Source organism: Sinohyriopsis cumingii, chromosome 6 (assembly GCF_028554795.1).
Source record: "Sinohyriopsis cumingii isolate HCF-2022 chromosome 6, ASM2855479v2, whole genome shotgun sequence".
Taxonomy (NCBI): Eukaryota; Metazoa; Mollusca; class Bivalvia; order Unionida; family Unionidae; genus Sinohyriopsis; species Sinohyriopsis cumingii.
In genome coordinates, this window is record NC_142966.1 from 91,797,257 (window position 1) to 91,816,660 (window position 19,404).

General features: G+C 36.0%; 1 protein-coding gene across 1 annotated transcript in view; it reads left to right on the plus strand.

Annotated features, from left to right (window-relative positions):
- Nucleotides 1-7,389: 7,389 nt before the first annotated feature.
- LOC149797444 (alpha-1,3-mannosyl-glycoprotein 4-beta-N-acetylglucosaminyltransferase B-like) overlaps nt 7,390-19,404 on the plus strand; it is a 77,676-nt gene continuing 65,661 nt past the window's right edge. The window contains exon 1 of the mRNA XM_089962256.1: nt 7,390-7,512. The gene's annotated coding sequence lies outside the window, so the exon portion shown is untranslated. The remainder of the gene's footprint in view (nt 7,513-19,404) is intronic.

Here is a 19,404-nt window from a genome sequence, read left to right on the forward strand (position 1 = left end):
CAATTTATCCCCGTTGACTGTTTCATCGGCGCTAGTTTTCCGATATCAGGTTTCTTATTTAACGGGTATATTCCATAGACAACTGCTGTTTCAGGATACGCTCGTTCATAGTATGGTCTGTCAACTCCGGCTAACAGTCCTGGCTTGGAGTCGCGGCTAACAATGACTAATTTCTTGTCGCTGAGAACCGGTTCAAATTTATCACGTATGATCCAATTGCCTGATTCCACCCGGACAATAAATTTTACTCTGAAGAAATACTTGCTGGAGCCAAGTTGTGATATTATCGTTGCCGCGCGTTTGTCGTTCATGGTAGCATCAACAACACCATCAATTCGAAATGTTGACCAACTATGAGATGCACCATCACGCTTGAATTCATTGATACAATCGCGTATTTTATTTAACAGGGTTCTATCGTTTATTGACGCTTTTGGTGCGTCCTTGAGGGCTCTATCGAGATTGAACTTAATATTTTTCCAGGGCTTAATTGCTGCTAATCTCTCGAACTCCTCCATATAATTAAAACAAGTATTTAAATAAAAGAATATAGTATAATGAATAAATGCAAATGGTTGATGATTGGGTCGATAACCCCGTGCAATAAATCATGTAGAGGTGAATTCTGCGGGTATCATTTACAAAGCGTTCGTAATGGTTCTCTTGGCCCCCTACCGTGCTTGGTTTGCCACGTTGGTGTAAGAGGAAAATCGCAGTTGTGTATCAATTGTGGCGGAAAGCGATACAGAGAGTTAAAACGCTATTATGACAAACGAATAAAAAACGCCGTCATTGACCCCACCGCTGACTCCGTCATCAAAACTCCTCAGGACTACATTGCAAGGTTTATAATTAAACCAAATAATGAATTAGACAAGTAGTATTATTATACAAATGAACCAAGAATTTCAGCCGCATCCCGTGCTTGTTAATTACGAGGCATCTCGCGACGGCGTTGTTAGAAACCGCAGACTGAAGAAGCCGGTTAGTACCGTAAATAATCGCGGGTATTTGATGTTTACTGCGGGAGGAAAAAGCTATTATGTTCACAGGATTGTATTTGAAGTATTTAACGGATTAATCGAGAATGGGTTTGTGATTGATCATATTAATAATAATAAGACTGATAATTCTCTTATAAACTTGCAAGCTATCTCGCAAAGTCAGAATACCAAAAAAGGCGGAACCGGTAAATACTCAAAAAAAGCAAAACCCGTAAAGTCATTTGATACAATAACGCACGAAGAAAAAACTTTTCAGTCGATGAATGAAGCCAGTAGATATTTTGATATTTGTGTGCCCGCAGTACAATTTGTTGCAGAAGGAATACAAAATTCAGCGATCTCAAAAAAAGACCGGGCGCAGAATTCGATTTTCATATGTAACATCAAAGGGGAATAACTCGTGATGGTATATCACCGAGTGACAAAGTTACCGACAGTGTGAACGCTACAGTCTATTACAATTAATAAATTGTTTCTTCCGGAAGAAAACTGATGGAATAAATTGTCTTTACAAACAACTGTAATATTCTGTTTTATGTTTCATCGAATGTTAACACACCTCGGGATTGATACGCGGGGTTCATTTTGTAAAATAATTTTTTTTTGATATTAGAAATAAGATGTTTTATAAGAATATGAATATCGAAGACATCAATAATATATTAACCGAGATTTCAAAATTAAAAAATCAAGGAATTGTATTATCTGATAAGCTTGATAACCAAAAAATATTGTCCGATTATGAAATTATTAACGAGCAATCAAAGAAAGGTCGATATACCTTGCCACGCGAGTATTCTTTTATAAAGCGATTACAATATACGATCAATGAAAACTTGTATGGCAATGACGTAAATGCATTTATTGGACTATTTACTGCCGTTGAGACAGTACGAAAAAAACTCGGACAGGCTTTTGAACGACGTCGAGAAATCTCTAATAAAATTAAAAACATTAGAAGGATTATAGACGAAAACTCCCTGGAGCCCCTGGGACATATCCCCGCCACACTCGGCGGGAAATTAGAAATTACGGAGCAATTGCAATAATGGTAGGCGAATCACTTACTACTCGGCTAGCCAGAGAGCGGCTAGTAGCGCTTAAAAAGTTCACACCGTTACGAGACAGGGTCCGAAAACAACTTCAAACGCGGCAACAACTACAAACTGATTTTGCTGTTGGAAGCGAACAGCTCTTTGCTCCGGTAACTAAAGCGACCAAAGATGTTACGGCGGCAACTGTGCCCGTCCTCGGTGCGCTTGAAAAGATAGCGGCTCAGACCGAGCAAACAAAAAAGTCTCTGGAAACACTCCCTGCGAAAATAGCGGTTGCTACAACACGGAGGCCGCCACCACTCGCTATAACGGACCCACAAGAACCTTATGTTACAATAGCCGATGAAGAAGAACTAGGCGCCACCGCAAGAGAACCAGAAGAAGAAATACCGGAAGAAATACCGGAAGAAATAGAGAAAGAGGGGAATATACCCCGTAATGTGCTTAAAAAGAGCACATTAGACACAATTAGAAATCTCGGCTACGAAGAATTAGTTAATTTTACTGTTTCAAATTTTGATAAGGGCACACGAGATGAGCATATCAATAGCGGCTACGAGAAAAATATAAGGTCGTTAAAGGACTGGACAAGAATAGTGTATTTGGCAAGTAAATATAAAAATGAATTACCACCGCGTGATAATATTTATATAATGTTCCACAATAAAGTAAAAAGTGAAAGACCAAAGCACGGAAAAGGATACTCTGTTGGTAAAGACGTTACTTGTCCTGGTAGTGTTCTCAGTGATATATCACGGCTAGAAATACTAATCGGAGGAAAACGAGCCGGAAATAACTCTCCGGAAATAATCAATGAGGCCGCTGATATTTGCAGGCGGTTATTTGCCGGTGGTATCATGGACATTAATGCATATCGAACGCTCATTGACGAGTTAGTGGATGATTAAAAAAATTATAAAATTATAAAATTGTCGTTTTGGTTGGTTTTTGGTCGTTTTTTGTCGTTTTTTGGTCGTTTTTGGTCGTTTTTTTTGTCGTTTTTGGTCGGTTTTTACGGGTGAAAACCCCAGGAAATCATTTAGAGAAAATCGATGTTTTTTACCAAAAACCGGCAAAAACCAACCAAAAACGACAAAAAAACGACAAAAAACGACAAAAATTGACAAAAATTGACAAAAACTGTGGATTTTTACCGCCGATGAAAACCCCAGGAAATCATTTAGAGAAAATCGATGTTTTTGACAAAATTTATGATTCGGTGGTGGGGAGGGGGAGGTGATCAATCACTAATTGGAAAACACTGGTGTTTTTTATAATAAAGATGATTATACACTACAACCATGATAAACCAGTCAGCGTCTACGTGGTAAACTCACGATTGCCCGTATACCGCGCGTGGTACGGAGACGGTCTCGGTAGCACCATTGCGGGGTTATTTACAAGAATGGCTCCAAAAGTGGCGCCGTTAGCTAAACAATTAGGAATGAAGGCCATTGATGTTATTCGTGATAGGGGTATTAGTGCTATTGGAGATGTTGCCGGAAAGGCGTTTTCTGCAGCACGAGATAAACTAATGTCGTTGGTGAGAAAAAGAAAACAGAAACCACCGGTGATGCCATCAACGACAGTGATGCCTGCAAATGTCAGTAAAGTAATAAACAACGCCGTGGAAGAAAAACTAGAGTCGTTGGCGGCTCAGTCATCCACCGATGCAACAACCAACGCGCTCATGAACGCGATAGCCGGAAGTGGCCTACGACGAAAACGACGTTGATGAATTAAACATCAACATGATAAATAATAAAATGTTTGCGCAAACCGCTGATCCCGCGTTTGATATGGACACCCCAGTGCGCAGGGATGATTCTGTCCGTGATTATCAATATTATTCTTATCATGCAATGCAACCGAATCTACGATCGCGAATTGAACTTCAAGTCCAAGATACCAGTAAATATTTTTTGCCGTGTGAAGCGTTTATCGAAATTGAGGGAGAACTTGTAACAAATGCTGCCGATAATACACCATACGCAAATGACGGTCGTGTTCGAGTTGGTTTTGTCAACAACGGTATCATGGCGTTATTTGAGAGCGCCAGATATCTTATTGACGGACGAGAAATTGAATCAATAGAACGCGAGGTTGATGTTGCAACGACGATAATTGGGCTGGCAAGATACTCAGATGATTATACAAGATCGGCGGGCCCATCTATGATGTTCGCGAAGGATAACACTGATAACGCTGATCATATTCAGTACATTAATGTGCTGGCGGAAAGAGATACTTCAGTTCCTAATCAAGCTGAAGCAGCCAACCCAGACCGCAGGGCAAGACCAGGCGCTGAATTTACTATTATAAAAAGTACTAACGATAATTTCAATCTAGGGTTTGCAACACGAGTAGCAACATTACAAGGACAACGCCGACAGTTTTCATGCGCGATTGCACTCCATCACATATTCGGATTTTGCAGAAATGTTAGAAAAGTTATCTATGGGGCTAAGCACACAATCGCTCTAACGCGAAGGGGTGATGATAACAGTGCAATATGGCATGCTGCTGGTGTCGCTGCCGGTAAAGTCGTTTTAACTAAAATAGCATTGTGGATGCCGGTGTTAACTCCATCAGTTACCACGGAAGCACGATTGTTATCATTTATGGAACAGGGGGGAAAATCGTTGTTGAGTTGGCTAGCGGTAACAACTGATGCTAAAGAGGATAATGTCGCCGATACATTTACATGGCACCTGGCATCAAAACAAGGCGTTTCAGCCCCGCGTCATATATTTGTTGCGTTACAGAATAGGGATCGATTGAATAATCAAGAACACAGTCATATGATATTTGATCAATTAGGAGTCAGGGATGTTTCGCTGAGAATAATAACGTGTTTTTCATAATAGACAATTTATCTTGATAACCGGGATTAATTTCATGATACGATTGCGCATTCGTGTGCAAGTCCGCGGGGATTTCATTAGGTGGATTCTCGGGCCAACCTAGTATGGTTCTTATTGAACTTTTATAAATATCAACCATATACCCCGGTGTGCTTATTTCAATCGTCGACGATAACGTCGGTTCATGAACCGTAAGAGCGATTTTTGATTCTTTTCCTGTGATCGATTTTATCCTGCGTTGAAATTCTTTATTGATTTGTTCTACTTGGTATGACCCAGTTGGTATTGTAACCTCCTTCCAGTCTGGGGTCCCATCGGGTTTATTTGTCCATGCAAAAACCAGCGAGTTATTAGGTTGTTGTCCGTTAAATGCTTCCGCTCGGATATTAGGCCAACTGTGATATATTCGCAATTTTGCCAGCGCTATTTCCTTCACTGGAATCGGAGAAGGGAAGTTTACACTGAATTCTGGCTTCGTTGATGTTATCGATATCATATTTGTTTGTACCGGAGTGGTGTTCTCCGCGATCCGTTGAAGTAATTGCAACCAATTGCGACGCGTACTCGAAATTATCCGGGTTGATCTCGTTGGCGATAGATAATTCGTTTATATCCGATGCTGAATTCTCCACGATGGTCCAGTAGCATGACTCCGCGATGTCAAAAATCGAGGATTTTCAACTGGAAGCTGGAAACCACGTGGCTGAAACCACTTCAATGGGCTTAAAACACTCTCCTGAAACCACTTCAATGGGCTTAAAACACTCTCCTGAAACCACTTCAATGAGCTTATAACATCCTCCTGAAAACAAGCAGGTTGTTAATATTCGGTGTTGAAATTAAACAATAGAAACGACGAATAATAATAATGTCGCTGAACCCCGAAGGGTTGCAATTACTTCAACGGATCGCGGAGAACACCACTCCGGTACAAACAAATATGATATCGCGGACTTGCACACGAATGCGCAATCGTATCATGAAATTAATCCCGGTTATCAAGATAAATTGTCTATTATGAAAAACACGTTATTACCCAGTTGGTTTATATTTCAAAACAGGAATGCCATGCAGTGGTATTTTCGGTATGACAAAACTCCTGAATCGATCGTCATATTAACAGTTATTTTAAATGATATCGATAGTTTTTTTATCGAGATTAATCGTAATTACCAATTGCAACTAGAACAACTACGGAAAACAAAAGCACGAAAACACATTGAGATGTTAAATCAACTTATATCAGACATGGAATATATCAATGAACGAATCGTTAAAATAATATCCGATAACAGCGATGATAATAAACAAAAATTCCTAACCGAGTATAATATCACAGAAGCCGATTTACCCGATTTCAAGTTTCCAGGATACAACGCGCCAGAACTAAGAAAGTCTCTTAATGATTTTCTCGGTCCATCAATTATCCTCAGACACGATAACGGAGATGGTGGTAGGCATATTGCTCCATACAACGTAAATATCGCATCGGTGATAGCAATCAATCTAGTGTGTGATGTTATCGAAGGGAGTTACCAGGTAGATACCAAGCAATCAAATCAAGCTCAACAGGGGTATATCCTTTATTCATTTTCGCCAACAGCCCCTCCCGGATTCTTAATCGTTGAGAGCCCGATTAATCCGGTCTATATGCGATGCCATAATCGGTTTTTAACGAGAATTAATTTCAGACTTACTGATCAGTCAAATAACCTAACTGATCTACAAGAGGAGGAGTTAGTAATCACTCTGTTTGTAAGATCATTGTAAATAACTTCTTAGCAGCAGGGGGGGGGGGGGGAAATGACATCGACGCGGTCGTCGCTGTGTTTACCGGACGCTGACGACGCTGGGATCGGCGCGCAGAAAAGTGTATTAAAACAAATGACGTCACCGTCGTGTAGGATGGACCGACGTCGTTTTTTTTTTTTACCAGGCGCTGACTACACCGGATCCGCTGAGTGCAGAAATATTAATTAAGCCAAATAACGATTGGACAAAATGTCGGATTCGCCCCCCCCCCCCCCCCCCGCTGCTTCACATCTAACATCTAATCTGGTTTTAAACACAAGGAATGACACTTGTAACAAATATTTTTAAAAAAATATGCTTAAACATCGTTGTAACTTTCATAATTTTTATATTGCAGACCTATAAAGTCTCATGATGGAACGTGTCTCCATAGAGATTTTGCAATATCAAAACTGTCTGCAGCACGTGTGATTGAGTGCAATGTCCCTTCAACGGTGGCCTTTAATTAACACATCACCAGAGTCTGCTTGATAGATTGAAGAAGCCAAAAGTAAAATTCGATAATTTAAAAAAAACCCACACATTCAGATGCAAAAGTAACACGTTTATGCGACTAAACGCACCTGACGAAAAGATACGGTATAAAACGGTTAGAAACTATCCTGGGATGAAATGATTGTGGAAATAATTTACCTGGTGTTCCGGTTAAACAAGTAAAATGAACAATAGGGGTGCAGTCTGCTAGTGTTTGCCAGGTGTTCTCTAATCGAACCAGCTGGCCTTTGCATAGAAAAAAATTGGATTTTACGCACACACGCATTATTTTTGAAAAGAAAGGTACGTGCCTTTTTCTTATGCATGTCAGCGATGATACATTTTCTCATGATAAGAAGGATCTGGTTTCGATAATCACCTATTTTCGTGGACTATGTTTTTTTTGTTGTTGTTGCCACATGTATACTTAAATAACTTACTGTGATTGACGTGTTCCTGCTTAAATTCTGATTTAGCTTGTTATTCCCAAAAAAGTCACTTCTGATTATAACTGGGACGTGCTACTTAGGTCATAACCGAAAATGAGAGATTAAGATGAGTAGCAACATTAATTTTTTCAAGCCCCCCCCCCCCCCCATAATCCACAAACACCGCTGTCGGGCTTTTCTGGGCATCTAAGGTTTCCGTCACCAATATTGGCACAAAACAGATACGAAATTCGATCCACTGACCAAAAGAAAATACTGCAATGCTTACCATTTGAAAGCGGCAATTATCACCGAACATTCTGCAGAAAATAATACTGATTTTTCGCACAGGGGCTTGTATCGTTGCTTACAATTGACCTGTCATACATGTACTATATAATAACTACAGGGGAGGACACATGTCTCCTTGCTCGCTCGACCTATTTAAGAATAAATGCAGATATTTCAAGCATTCGACTGTGTATCCCTATAAAATGTTTGACATAATATCATACTGTTAAGGAATGTCAAATCATTTTCCCACGCTACTGCTCTACACGGCCTAGTACTAATATTAGTACCCTTACTCGTTCCTCGTGGACAGGACAACCACAACAAATCAAGTTGAGGCTACGACATCGTAGCTATACATGGCCGTGATCACACCTGCTTAATATGCAAGTGAGATCCCACTAAATGGTATACTGTCCTGTCATTGGTTGAAAGAAAATTATGTCCTGTATTTACATGTATTTATAACTTATTTTCATTTGGCCGTTGAGAAGGTGGTATTCCATTCAGCACGTTGTCGTGCAAGCAAGGAGACAAGTGTCCTCCCTTGTAGTTATTATTGTACATGTATGACAGGCAATATGAGCCCCTGTGATTTTTCACACTACCCTAGTGTTTCTTATGTAATATTTATGCATCATTGTTGTGCAGAATTACTTGATGCACAGAATAGGTCAACATGATGGTATGTGTATATAATTTATAAATGGTATGATTTTTAAGGTATTTTTAAAAACATTTAGTTTTTAATTTATTTCCATTTTAATGGAGAAAACTTAATTTGAAGTTTTTAAGTTTTGGTAGAACTATTAAGGATTTCAGTTTCCCACTAGTCTATTATTATTGTTAAATGTCTTAAAACCTGTACAGTTTAACTATAGGCATTAATTTAGACAAGTGTGTGTGTATATATATATATATATATATAGTATATCTTTAATTGTTTGTAAGTTTTAAAACCTTTCTATGTTTTTTTTTCATCATATGTCAAAATAATATAGTTCTGTTTACTTGAAACTCATACTTTTTCCAGAAAATAGTTTGACCTTGACTGTTCATTTCTATAAATACATAATATTTACGACCTTAATTCAAATTTAGTAATAGCCATGTTAGCAAGTTTTTTTTAAATAATTATTTTTGTTGTGGAAATAATCAGGGTCAGATCAAAGCTGTATTGGATATGTGACCCTAGGCATGTAAATAGTTTTAGTGAAGTAAACAACTTTTATTCTTAGAGTAAAATGATTGGTTTTTGTCAGGGTCATACTGAGAGTATGTGATGTAAACATGATCATGTGACACTCATACTCGTATGCATTCTGTGTCTCAAAATTACTGTATAACCATTTTTTTTAGAGAAATGATCTCATTTGGCCTTAAAAACGCTTGATGTCAAGTTGTTTCCTTCTGCTGAAGCCAGTTTTCGAGTTATATGTTAATTTTTCTTCAGATTATTTGGATTCCAAAAGATTAATTCGTTTCACTGGAAATATTTTTGTGTTCATTCAGAATTCTTGAACAAAGACATTTCTTGAAAAAATTATTTGGATTTCCAAAACCGGAGGATTATTTGTTGTGTTTCTATAAGGAACTGTAGATAACAACATTGAACAAGATACAACATACGTCATTGCCTTCCATCTTTGATTCTTTGTTGGGACTCGAACTTGAAATCATTAGAACATTTCAGTATTAGGACTTCTAAGATTTTATTCGTGGATTATTTTTGGATTTGATTCTTGAAACAGTAAGTTTTTATTTTTTTCATTTTGCAGTAATTTTACAGGGAAATAAATAATTTGTTATATTTTTTCAAAGCTTGTTGTTTTCACTCTTTCAGGTGTTTAGTTGAACCTAAACATGTAACATAAGAATTGGTTACTCGTCCAGAATTTTGAATTTTGGATGAAATATTTCATATTTTTGAAAATTGAATTCCCCAAGTTTTTTAAATCTGTAGTGAATTCGGCAAGCTTTTTCTAAATTATCATCAAAAGTAGAGAATTTATTTGAATTTTACTCAGGAGTGGTTGGAAATTTTGAAAATGGGGAATTAGAGAGATAAGACAGGTTTAGTTTCAGATCGAAAAGATACAAATTGAAAGAGAGACAGAAGTAAGATGAATGCAGTTTCAGAAAGAGAGAGATGAAAGACAAATGCAGTTTCAGAAAGAGATGGAAATAAAATGGATGGAGTTGCAAAAAGAGAGTGAGGAGAGAAAGTCATGCAGTTACTAAAGGAAGAAAAAGAGAAAGAAAGATGTGCCGTTAAAAAAAGAACAAATACAGTTAACAGAAAGAGATGTATGTAATGCAAAAGGAAAAGGATGAAAGGGAATTTCAAATTCGTTTAAAAGAATTAGAGCTATCAAAAGGAAAACACTCCTACTTTTGATGTTTTAAGAAATATCAAGTTAGTACCTCCTTTTGTGGAAGAAGAAGTAGACAGATATTTTCTTCATTTTGAAAGAATTGCTGAGAGTTTTAAGTGGCCAAGAGAGTACTGGACTCTATTATTGCAATGGTACTCACTGGTAGAGCTCGTGATATTTACATTTCACTGTCACTAGAGCAGAGCACTGACTATGATATAGTTAAGGACTATATCTTGATGGGTTATGAGTTAGTCCCTGAGGCTTATCTGCAAAAATTCAGAAACTATAAAAAAGAAGCTGACCAGTCCTATGTTGAATTTGCATGGGAAAAAGCATGACAGTTTGATAGGTGGTGCTCTTCTAGAAAGGTTAATAAAAATTACAAAAGTCTCAGACAGCTCATATTGGTTGAAGAGTTTAGGAACTGTGTCCATAGTGACATTAGGGTTTATCTTGAGCATAAGATCGAAATCTTGGAAAATGCTGCTTGTGCTGCTGACACTTATGCTTTAGCTCATAAAGTTCCTTTTGTAAATAAGACTTCTACTCAACAGTCTTTTGGTGGAAAAGTGTTTCAGCTTAATACCAGCCCTTCTAAATCTCAGACTGGAACAACTTCTAAAACTGAAGGTTCTGATAAGCTTGATTCAAGAACCTTGTCTCTTCCTATGTGTACCTATTGCAAGAGAAAAGGACACATTATTTCTGATTGCTACAAATTGAAGAAAAAAAGCAACAGAATCAGACAGGCCTATTCCAAATGCTCTTATTTCTAAGAGGTCAAGGTCACAGTCATGTATTGAAAGCAATACATTTGTTGGGTGTAGTAAACCACCGTCTGATCTTATTATGGAGAATTATGAACCATCCATATAGAAGAGTTCTATATCACACATGAGTGATTCAGCCAATCCTATCCCTATTCAGAAATGTTATGGTACACAGGAGCTTCTCAGAGTCTTTTATTATCAGGTACTTTGCCTTTTTCTGATAGGTCTTCTTCTAATGAGAGTGTTCTTATTCAGGGACTAGAGTATGGTTTTGTTAATATTCCTCTCCATTGTGTAAATGTGTCCTCAGACTTAGTCTCAGGACCTGTGACAGTTGGAACAGTGTATACTTTACCCATTGAGGGCATTCATTTATTACTAGGCAACAACCTACCTGGAGATGAGGTTGTAGTTAATCCACTTGTTACTGACAAGCCTTGTTTGGATCAGAAAGTCGATCCTATTGAAAAAGAATTCCCTGATTTATAACCAGCTAGTGCAATTACTAGAGCTATGGCAAAGAAAGCTCTTGAGAATGATATTGTAGCCATATGACCATGCATATAGATCATTTGAAAGCTGAAGACAATGTTAGTTCTGTGATGGCAACATGCCATGGCACCATCTTGAGCCAGCTACCTTATAAAAAGCCTCAACTTTTGATGCAGAAATTATAGGTCTACTCACAGCTTGGAAATACCATATCTTGTAAATCAAATTTCATCATATTTTCAATTCTTGTTCCATTTTGAAAGCCTAACAAAACCTTAAATCTCACAACCCATTAACATCTCAGATATTACTGAGACATGATGTGCTCGTACAATCTTGGAAAAGTATTCTGTACTGTTGGTTAATGTAGTCACAATGGTAGATAGGGTAGTGAGAGGGCAGATAAAGGAGTCAAAGCTGCCCTGCAGTCACTTAAAACTGAATAAAGATTAAGTATACAGTATTTGTAGAAGGTTTTCTGTGTGCCATCATCTGTGACAGGTCAAACATTTAACTGACATTGAAATTCATTTTGATGCTCAAAGTAGCTGAACTTCAATGTTTGTAGTTACTATTTATAATTTGGTATCTGTTTTTTCAAGAAAACTGAAAGGGTTTACCTACTAGTCAGCTTAGTTTTATGCAAACAACAAAGTAGATGGGTAATTCAGTTCTAAACAATCTGATAGAGACAAGTCAGAACTGGACCTGATTTTTGAAAAATTTCATGTACTAAAAATGTTCATGTCAAAGTACTTTCAGTGTTTTAAGGAATATAAACAGTCCAGAGTGCATGTAAGCTGTCTTACTTGTGATGCAATGCATAAATTAGTCAAACGCTCTTGAATCTGTAGGCAGCAAATGCAGATAAGGTTCTACAGTTTTTTTTGTGAAAGTTGACTGTTATGAAGTTAATTGAAAGCAGCTTTATGACATATTTTTCAGTTGGTAAATTTTTAGTGCTGGATATCAGTATTGTCACCAGATGCGGGAGGTCATGGGTTTGAACTCCAGCCATGTCATACCAAAGATTCCTAAAAATGCTTCTAATAGCTGCCTTGCTAGGTGCTCAGCATTATGAGGTTAGTGTTAGGACTGGTCAGCCTGGTGTCAGGATAATGTGACTGGGTGGGACATTGTGCTACAAGTCTACGGCATGATTGATGCCCCAGTACTAGACATAACTATAAACTGCCACACTGAAAAATTATTAATGCTATGTTAAGAATCCAAATCACACACATATATATTGTCACCTATGTACCGACACAGAATGAAGTTGCAAGAATTTAACATGCTCTGTATCTTTTATTTTGGAAGGGGATAATAGTCACCTTCCTCATTTCAGAATCTGAATGGAATACTGTTAATGATTGGCTGAAAGTGATTTAATTCATTAATGTTTTACACATTTTTCAAATTATTTCTTTCTGCTCTACTGCTTGTCATAATTTTTAAACCCTCTCAAAGCCATGGAGTGAATTTAATGTTCGCAAAAGAAAACATGTACTTTGGTTTACTCTGTCATACAGCATTTTATGGAAATATCTAGTGTACCTGTAGACTGGCTACAAACTGTTCATGTGTATTTTTAACAAAAATCCATTAGTCAGAAAACCCACCCAGCTAGGAAATGCATTTGCAATGCTGCAAACACTATAATATGAACTCATTCATACCACAACATGAATTAAATTGTATTGTACATTAACTTCATTCATTCCACAACATGAATTAAATTGTATTGTACATTAACTTCATTCATTCCACAACATGTATTAAATTGTATTGTACATTAACTCCATTCATTCCACAACATGAATTAAATTGTATTGTACATTAACTTCATTCATTCCACAATATGTATTAAATTGTATTGTACATTAACTTCATTCATTCCACAATAATGAATTAAATTGTATTGTACATTTACTTCATTCATTCCACAACATGAATTAAATTGTATTGTACATTAACTTCATTCATTCCACAATATGTATTAAATTGTATTGTACATTAACTTCATTCATTCCACAACATGAATTAAATTGTATTGTACATTAACTTCATTCATTCCACAACATGTATTAAATTGTATTGTACATTAACTCATACATAACCAGATCTGTGTATTTTCTGTTGATGTGAAAAGTAAACAAGATAATGCAAATATTTAAGAAAAACATTTTCATTGTCTTAGAAATTTTATTTGTTGGTTATTGTTGAATTTCCCAAGTACTGTACATGTAGCTGCCAAACTTAATGAACTTAGCTGTATGTGTGATTATTATTACTTATAATGAGATCCTTGGACGAGTTCCTTATAAAGATTTCTACATCCTGTTGTAGAGGAGTTAACGACTCTTGATTTCCTGTCTACTAGATGTGTTTCCGCAGCTTAAGTTTACCTATTTATGAATGCTTGATATTATTTAAAATTTGTTGTGCATCTTTATCTTGCTGAGATGAGTTTTATTCTCTTCTATCTACTTCTTGTGAGATTTTAATTAAATCAATGATTATCTCAACATCCTGTTTAATGTATATTTAGATAACTTGGGGCTTTTCTGTAAATGCATTAGATTGAAATCAACAGCCATTTGTTTTTAGGACTTCTCTGTACATGTATTTGGGGGGGGGGGCACTCACCAGTTATGTACTTTTGAGAGAGTGACATTTGTAAGGTGAAGGTGTTTGCATTTAAAACATGCACAATGGAGAGAACGTTGGCATACCTCTATGCTACATTAATATAATGTGGATGATCTTTCTTTGGATATTGTACTTTTGGAAATTGTACATGATCTAAGCACACTGCTAACTAAAATGACTGCTTCCTTGTGCTAAAACATCAGCCTGAATTAGTCTAAAGTACACTATCCATTGCAGCTATTAAAATAGGGAAAATGAATTTTGCCCGACTAAACAATACCAGCTTCTGAAAGTGCAAAGAAGGAATTACCAAATACATAAAATGTAAAAAAAGTTATCAGCTCTTTTTTACACAATTTACCTTTGATATTCAGGAAGTGAAAATGACCAAGTGGAGCTTGCACTTTTTTGAAAGGTGCACATCTGGAGTAAGGCCTGAAGCTGTATACTCTATAACCCATATTACACCCATCAATCATATACCAAAGTAAAGGGAATTGAAGGTTCTTTGAATTATACCTAAGAGATACAAGGTCTTTTTTAAATAGCGAGTATAACCAGTGAGTAAAGCTGGGGAAATTCTTTTTCTTTAAAATTTGAACCCTATGCAAAATATGAAACTGTAGAGCGCCACCTTAAAGCAAATATAAAAATATATGCACTTATTTTTTTAAATTTTCATATCATTATGTATGATGTTCTGAATAAAATGGTACATTCATATTGATGTTAAGCATGAAAATAATCTAATTATGCTCATTTTGCTCTTGCTTACATAATTTGCCATGAGGCATGTTTGTGTGAGTAGTGACCTTAATTATGGGGAAATTAGAAGTCTTAGAATACAGGAATAAGGTCAACTTAAATTTAAACCAGTTGCAATAAATAAAAGAAATATATTGTGAAAATGTTTCTTTTTATTTATTTGCAATGAAATAAAAAAAAATGATGAGAAATCACATTCACTTCTTCATATTAAACAATAGGCAAATATTTTACACTTTGACCTTTGATCTGTATGAACAGATCTGTTCCATTACTTTTCAGACGTAAAATTCATTGTTGATATCTCAGAAATAATTCTGCCTAGTTTCATGTTCCTGTCATTCAGCATAACATTGGTTGCTATGTTTACTGTGCATTTTTAAAATAGCTCATTTTTTATCATGGGGTGGAGGCTAGACTTGTTAGAGACTCTGACACTCACAAATACTGTTCTGTGGCGAGAAAATACAGGAGAATTATTCAAAAGGACTGTTTTGATGCTTGCAACTTAAATGTTTCAGCCATACAATCAAAATTTAATCATACAGTAATAATACCTATGTTCTCTTTAAGAGGGTGCTCACCAATTATTATGTACTTTTGAGGGAGTGACGTATGTATGGTGAAGGTGTTTGCATTTAAAACATGCACAATGGAGAGAATGTTGGCATACCTCTATGCTACAGTGATGTAATGTGGATGATATTTCTTTGGATATTGTACTTTTGGAAATTGTACATGATGTAAGCACACTGTTAACTAAAATGACTGCTCCCTTGTGCTAAAAAATCAGCCTGAATTAGTCTAAAGTACACTAACCGTAGCAGCTGTTAATATAGGGAAAATGAATTTTGCCAGACTAAACAATACCAGCTTCTGAAAGTGCAAAGAAGGAATTACCAAATATATAAAATGTAAAAAAAAGTTATTCGCTCTTTTTTACACAATTTACGTCTGAAGTTCAGGAAGTGAAAATGTCCAAGTGAAGCTAGCACTTTTTTGAAAGGTGCACATCTGGAGTAAGGCCAAGCTGTATACTCTATAACCCATATTACACCCATCAATCATATACCAAAATAATGGGAATTAAAGGTTCTTTGAATTATACCTAAGATATACAAAGTCTGTTTTAAATAGCGAGTATAACCAGTGAGTAAAGCTGGGGAAATTCTTTTTCTTTAAAATTCTAACCCTATGCAAAATACAAAACTGTAGAGCGCCACCATTAGCTTTAAATCAATAGCCATTTTTACTAATTGGTCAAAGTATTAAAAAAAATTAGAGTTACTCAGATGGGAAGGCCAGTTGAGACTGCTACTTAACTATCTTTGGTGTGCTACATTGCTTTAAGAAGTTGTTGTTGTAGGGTTTAACACCATTGTTCAGCAGAAGATAGGCTATACATGGCAGCCAGTATAAATGGTGGAGGAAGAACCCGGGAAACCCCTGGAAAGAACCACCAACCCATGAGAAGTTACTGGCAAGCTTTTTCCCGTACCCACATGGGCCGAGCATTATCTTAAGAAAACAGTATATATAACAAAATTAGATTGAGCATATTATGATGCCATCATCTGGGTCTAAGTATGCTTTTGTTTATAATTACTCAATGCAAAAACTCTACTGATGTATTTGCAATAAAATAAAAAAATAAATGTTGAAGAGATTAGATGAAACCAGCCTGGACCACCAAAGTTATTTCGCTTTGGCTTTGGGTATATCTGGCTAACTCAAGATGTTGGAGACAAAAAACAATTGATCTCACTATTTTTGCAAGGAATTAGGGAAACAGTATTCCAAAACTGGCATAATGATATTAACAATTCATGTAAATGTGTGTATTATTACCTGTATAAAACTGGATTAGAACTGGACAAAATAACTATCATGTTGATTAGCATATTTTTTTAGTTAGTTATGTGCTGAATATAGGTGCTCAGCACATATGCTGAAAATAGAGACAGGTAGGCATAGTAGGATAGAGAGAAATAATAGTTCTGTGAATTATGCTGGAAAAATAATGTTTATTTGGTAAAAGATGAATTCCATCTTGTTTTAGTTTTTCCAGCTTGTGACCATTTAAGAAACAATTATTTCGGACGAATTTTATTGTTTCCATTCACTTGTCGAAAAACTTTTAACCCTTAGGAGTCACTGTAATATATTCATTATAAGAAATCTTTCTTAATATAATTTGGCCTTTCATCTAAGACAGTCTTTGACAACTCATGACATACATTTATAATTTTATGCACTATTTATGGGAAATTATGTATGTATTCTCATGCTGAACACCACATTTAATTACTATACACAATGGAACTCAGTATATTTATTTGTATTTTGTAATATGGGCTGGTGGCCTAAATTACTGAATAAAGTATTATTATTATTGTTACATAAGTTATTGCCCCTGATTGTTCCATCATTACTGTACCAATGATCATTACACTTAATCCAAATTTGTATTAGACTATGAGTGACTTAGTTCTCATTACCATTTGGAAAAGTTAAGGTCCTTAATTGCCCTTTCTTGTGTGTCTGCTGCATTACATTATCAAGGATTGTTTGATTTCAACCAGATTTGGCACATGTTTTTAGCTTGATGAGACCTTGAGATTTGTTTAATTTCAACCATTTCACATTATCATGTAGAAGGATATAAAAGTATCAGTTCTTTTAGAATTATCACTGGATTAATACATAGTCTAGATTGGCACTAGAATTTCCATCATACTGGTGTAGTCAACAAATCATTCTCCATATAAGCATAGACATGTTCAGTTGTTTGTTTACCATAAAAGGGTTGCACTTTAACTATTTCTGTTGTGCCATTTAACATTATTGACATTAGGTTTCATCCGTCATATTTCAATCTTTCCCCATATAATTTCCTATTTGGGACATATGAAAAATATAATTTCAATGAGTGTTAAAATTTGTTTGAATGTGTTTTTAATGAAGATGAGCGTTAAATTTTAATTTTAACGAGTGTTAAAATTTGTTTGAATGTGTTTAAAACTAAATAGAGTGTCTTTAAATCTTGTTTGAAAAAGTTGTTTTATTTTAACAAGCTTGTAAAAATCAATCAAATGAGATTGCAACTCATTTGTGCATCTCTGAATCCCATTTAGAAGACAGTCTTATGTGTTTGGATGAGTTGGTAATTCATATGAATGATTTGTTAATAAAGGAGTTTTAAAATTCATTCCAGTGACTGTTTTTAATTTTTTTAGACAAGGTTTGGACTTGTTCAAGCAGATTAAAAAACTTGTTCAGATGAGTTAAATATGATTCTGATCAGTTATGATATTGTGCAAAGCAAATTTAAAAGTCATTGCAAAGCAAAATTAAAAGTCATTCGGATGACTTAAAAACTAGATAAAAGAGTTTAAATTTTAAATAAGTTATAATATCATTCTAAGTTATGATACCATTCCAACAACTTTAAAATATCAATTAAACATGATTTAGGTATTGCTGAAAAGCCTTTTAAACTGTATGTGATGCATTCTAAACTTGTTGACATGTGATTTAAGGTAGTTTGAATGATATACAACTCAATCAGATTTGTTTTAAAATGTTTTTCAAATAAATTTTTAAGTCATTCACTTTATTTGGAAACTTTTTTGAATGAGTTTAAAACTGTATCAGATGTGTTGTAGTTCTTCAGGACCAGAATGGGATGGGATGGTCTTTCATCCATCCATCCATCCATCCATTCATCCAGTAGCTCAACATTGTTATTGCTCCTCCTCTTTAACTAAATGGGGCCCCGAGTGGCTGAGTGGTCTAAAGTGCTCACCAGTCCAGATCACTGCCATCTCACCTCTGTCTGCATGGATTCGAGTCCAAGGCTCGGCTAGCGTGGGTACGTGGGAAAGCCTGCCAGTAGCTTCTTGTGGGTCGGTGGGTCTTCCCTGGGTTTTCCAGGGTTCTTCCTCCACCAGCTATACTGGCCGCCATGTATAGCCTATCTGTGCTGAAAAATGGTGTTAAACCCTAGAACAACAGCAACTTTAACTGGAGGATTGGCATGAAACTTTACACACACATTCACCCTATTATCTAGTTAGTCCAGAATAAAAATGGCGCTATTATTCCCACTATGAAAACAAACTTATATGGACAGGGTTCTTTTGCATACCAGGGCCCAGCAACGTGAAATGAATTGTCCACTGAACTTAGATGCAAAGACACAGTGATCCCATTCAAGAGATCTCTTAAAACTCACTTATTTCGACTGCAAAAACAAACTTAATAGACCTAATAATGTTTCCTACCTTAATATTTTTAGCATGTTTTTTTTATGTTTTCTAATTTCATGGTGTTTGTTTTTGTAATCATATCATTTTATGTTTTTATTATATAGGTGTTGTCTAATGTTGTAAAGCGCTTAGAGCTTCTAAAGATTAGGCG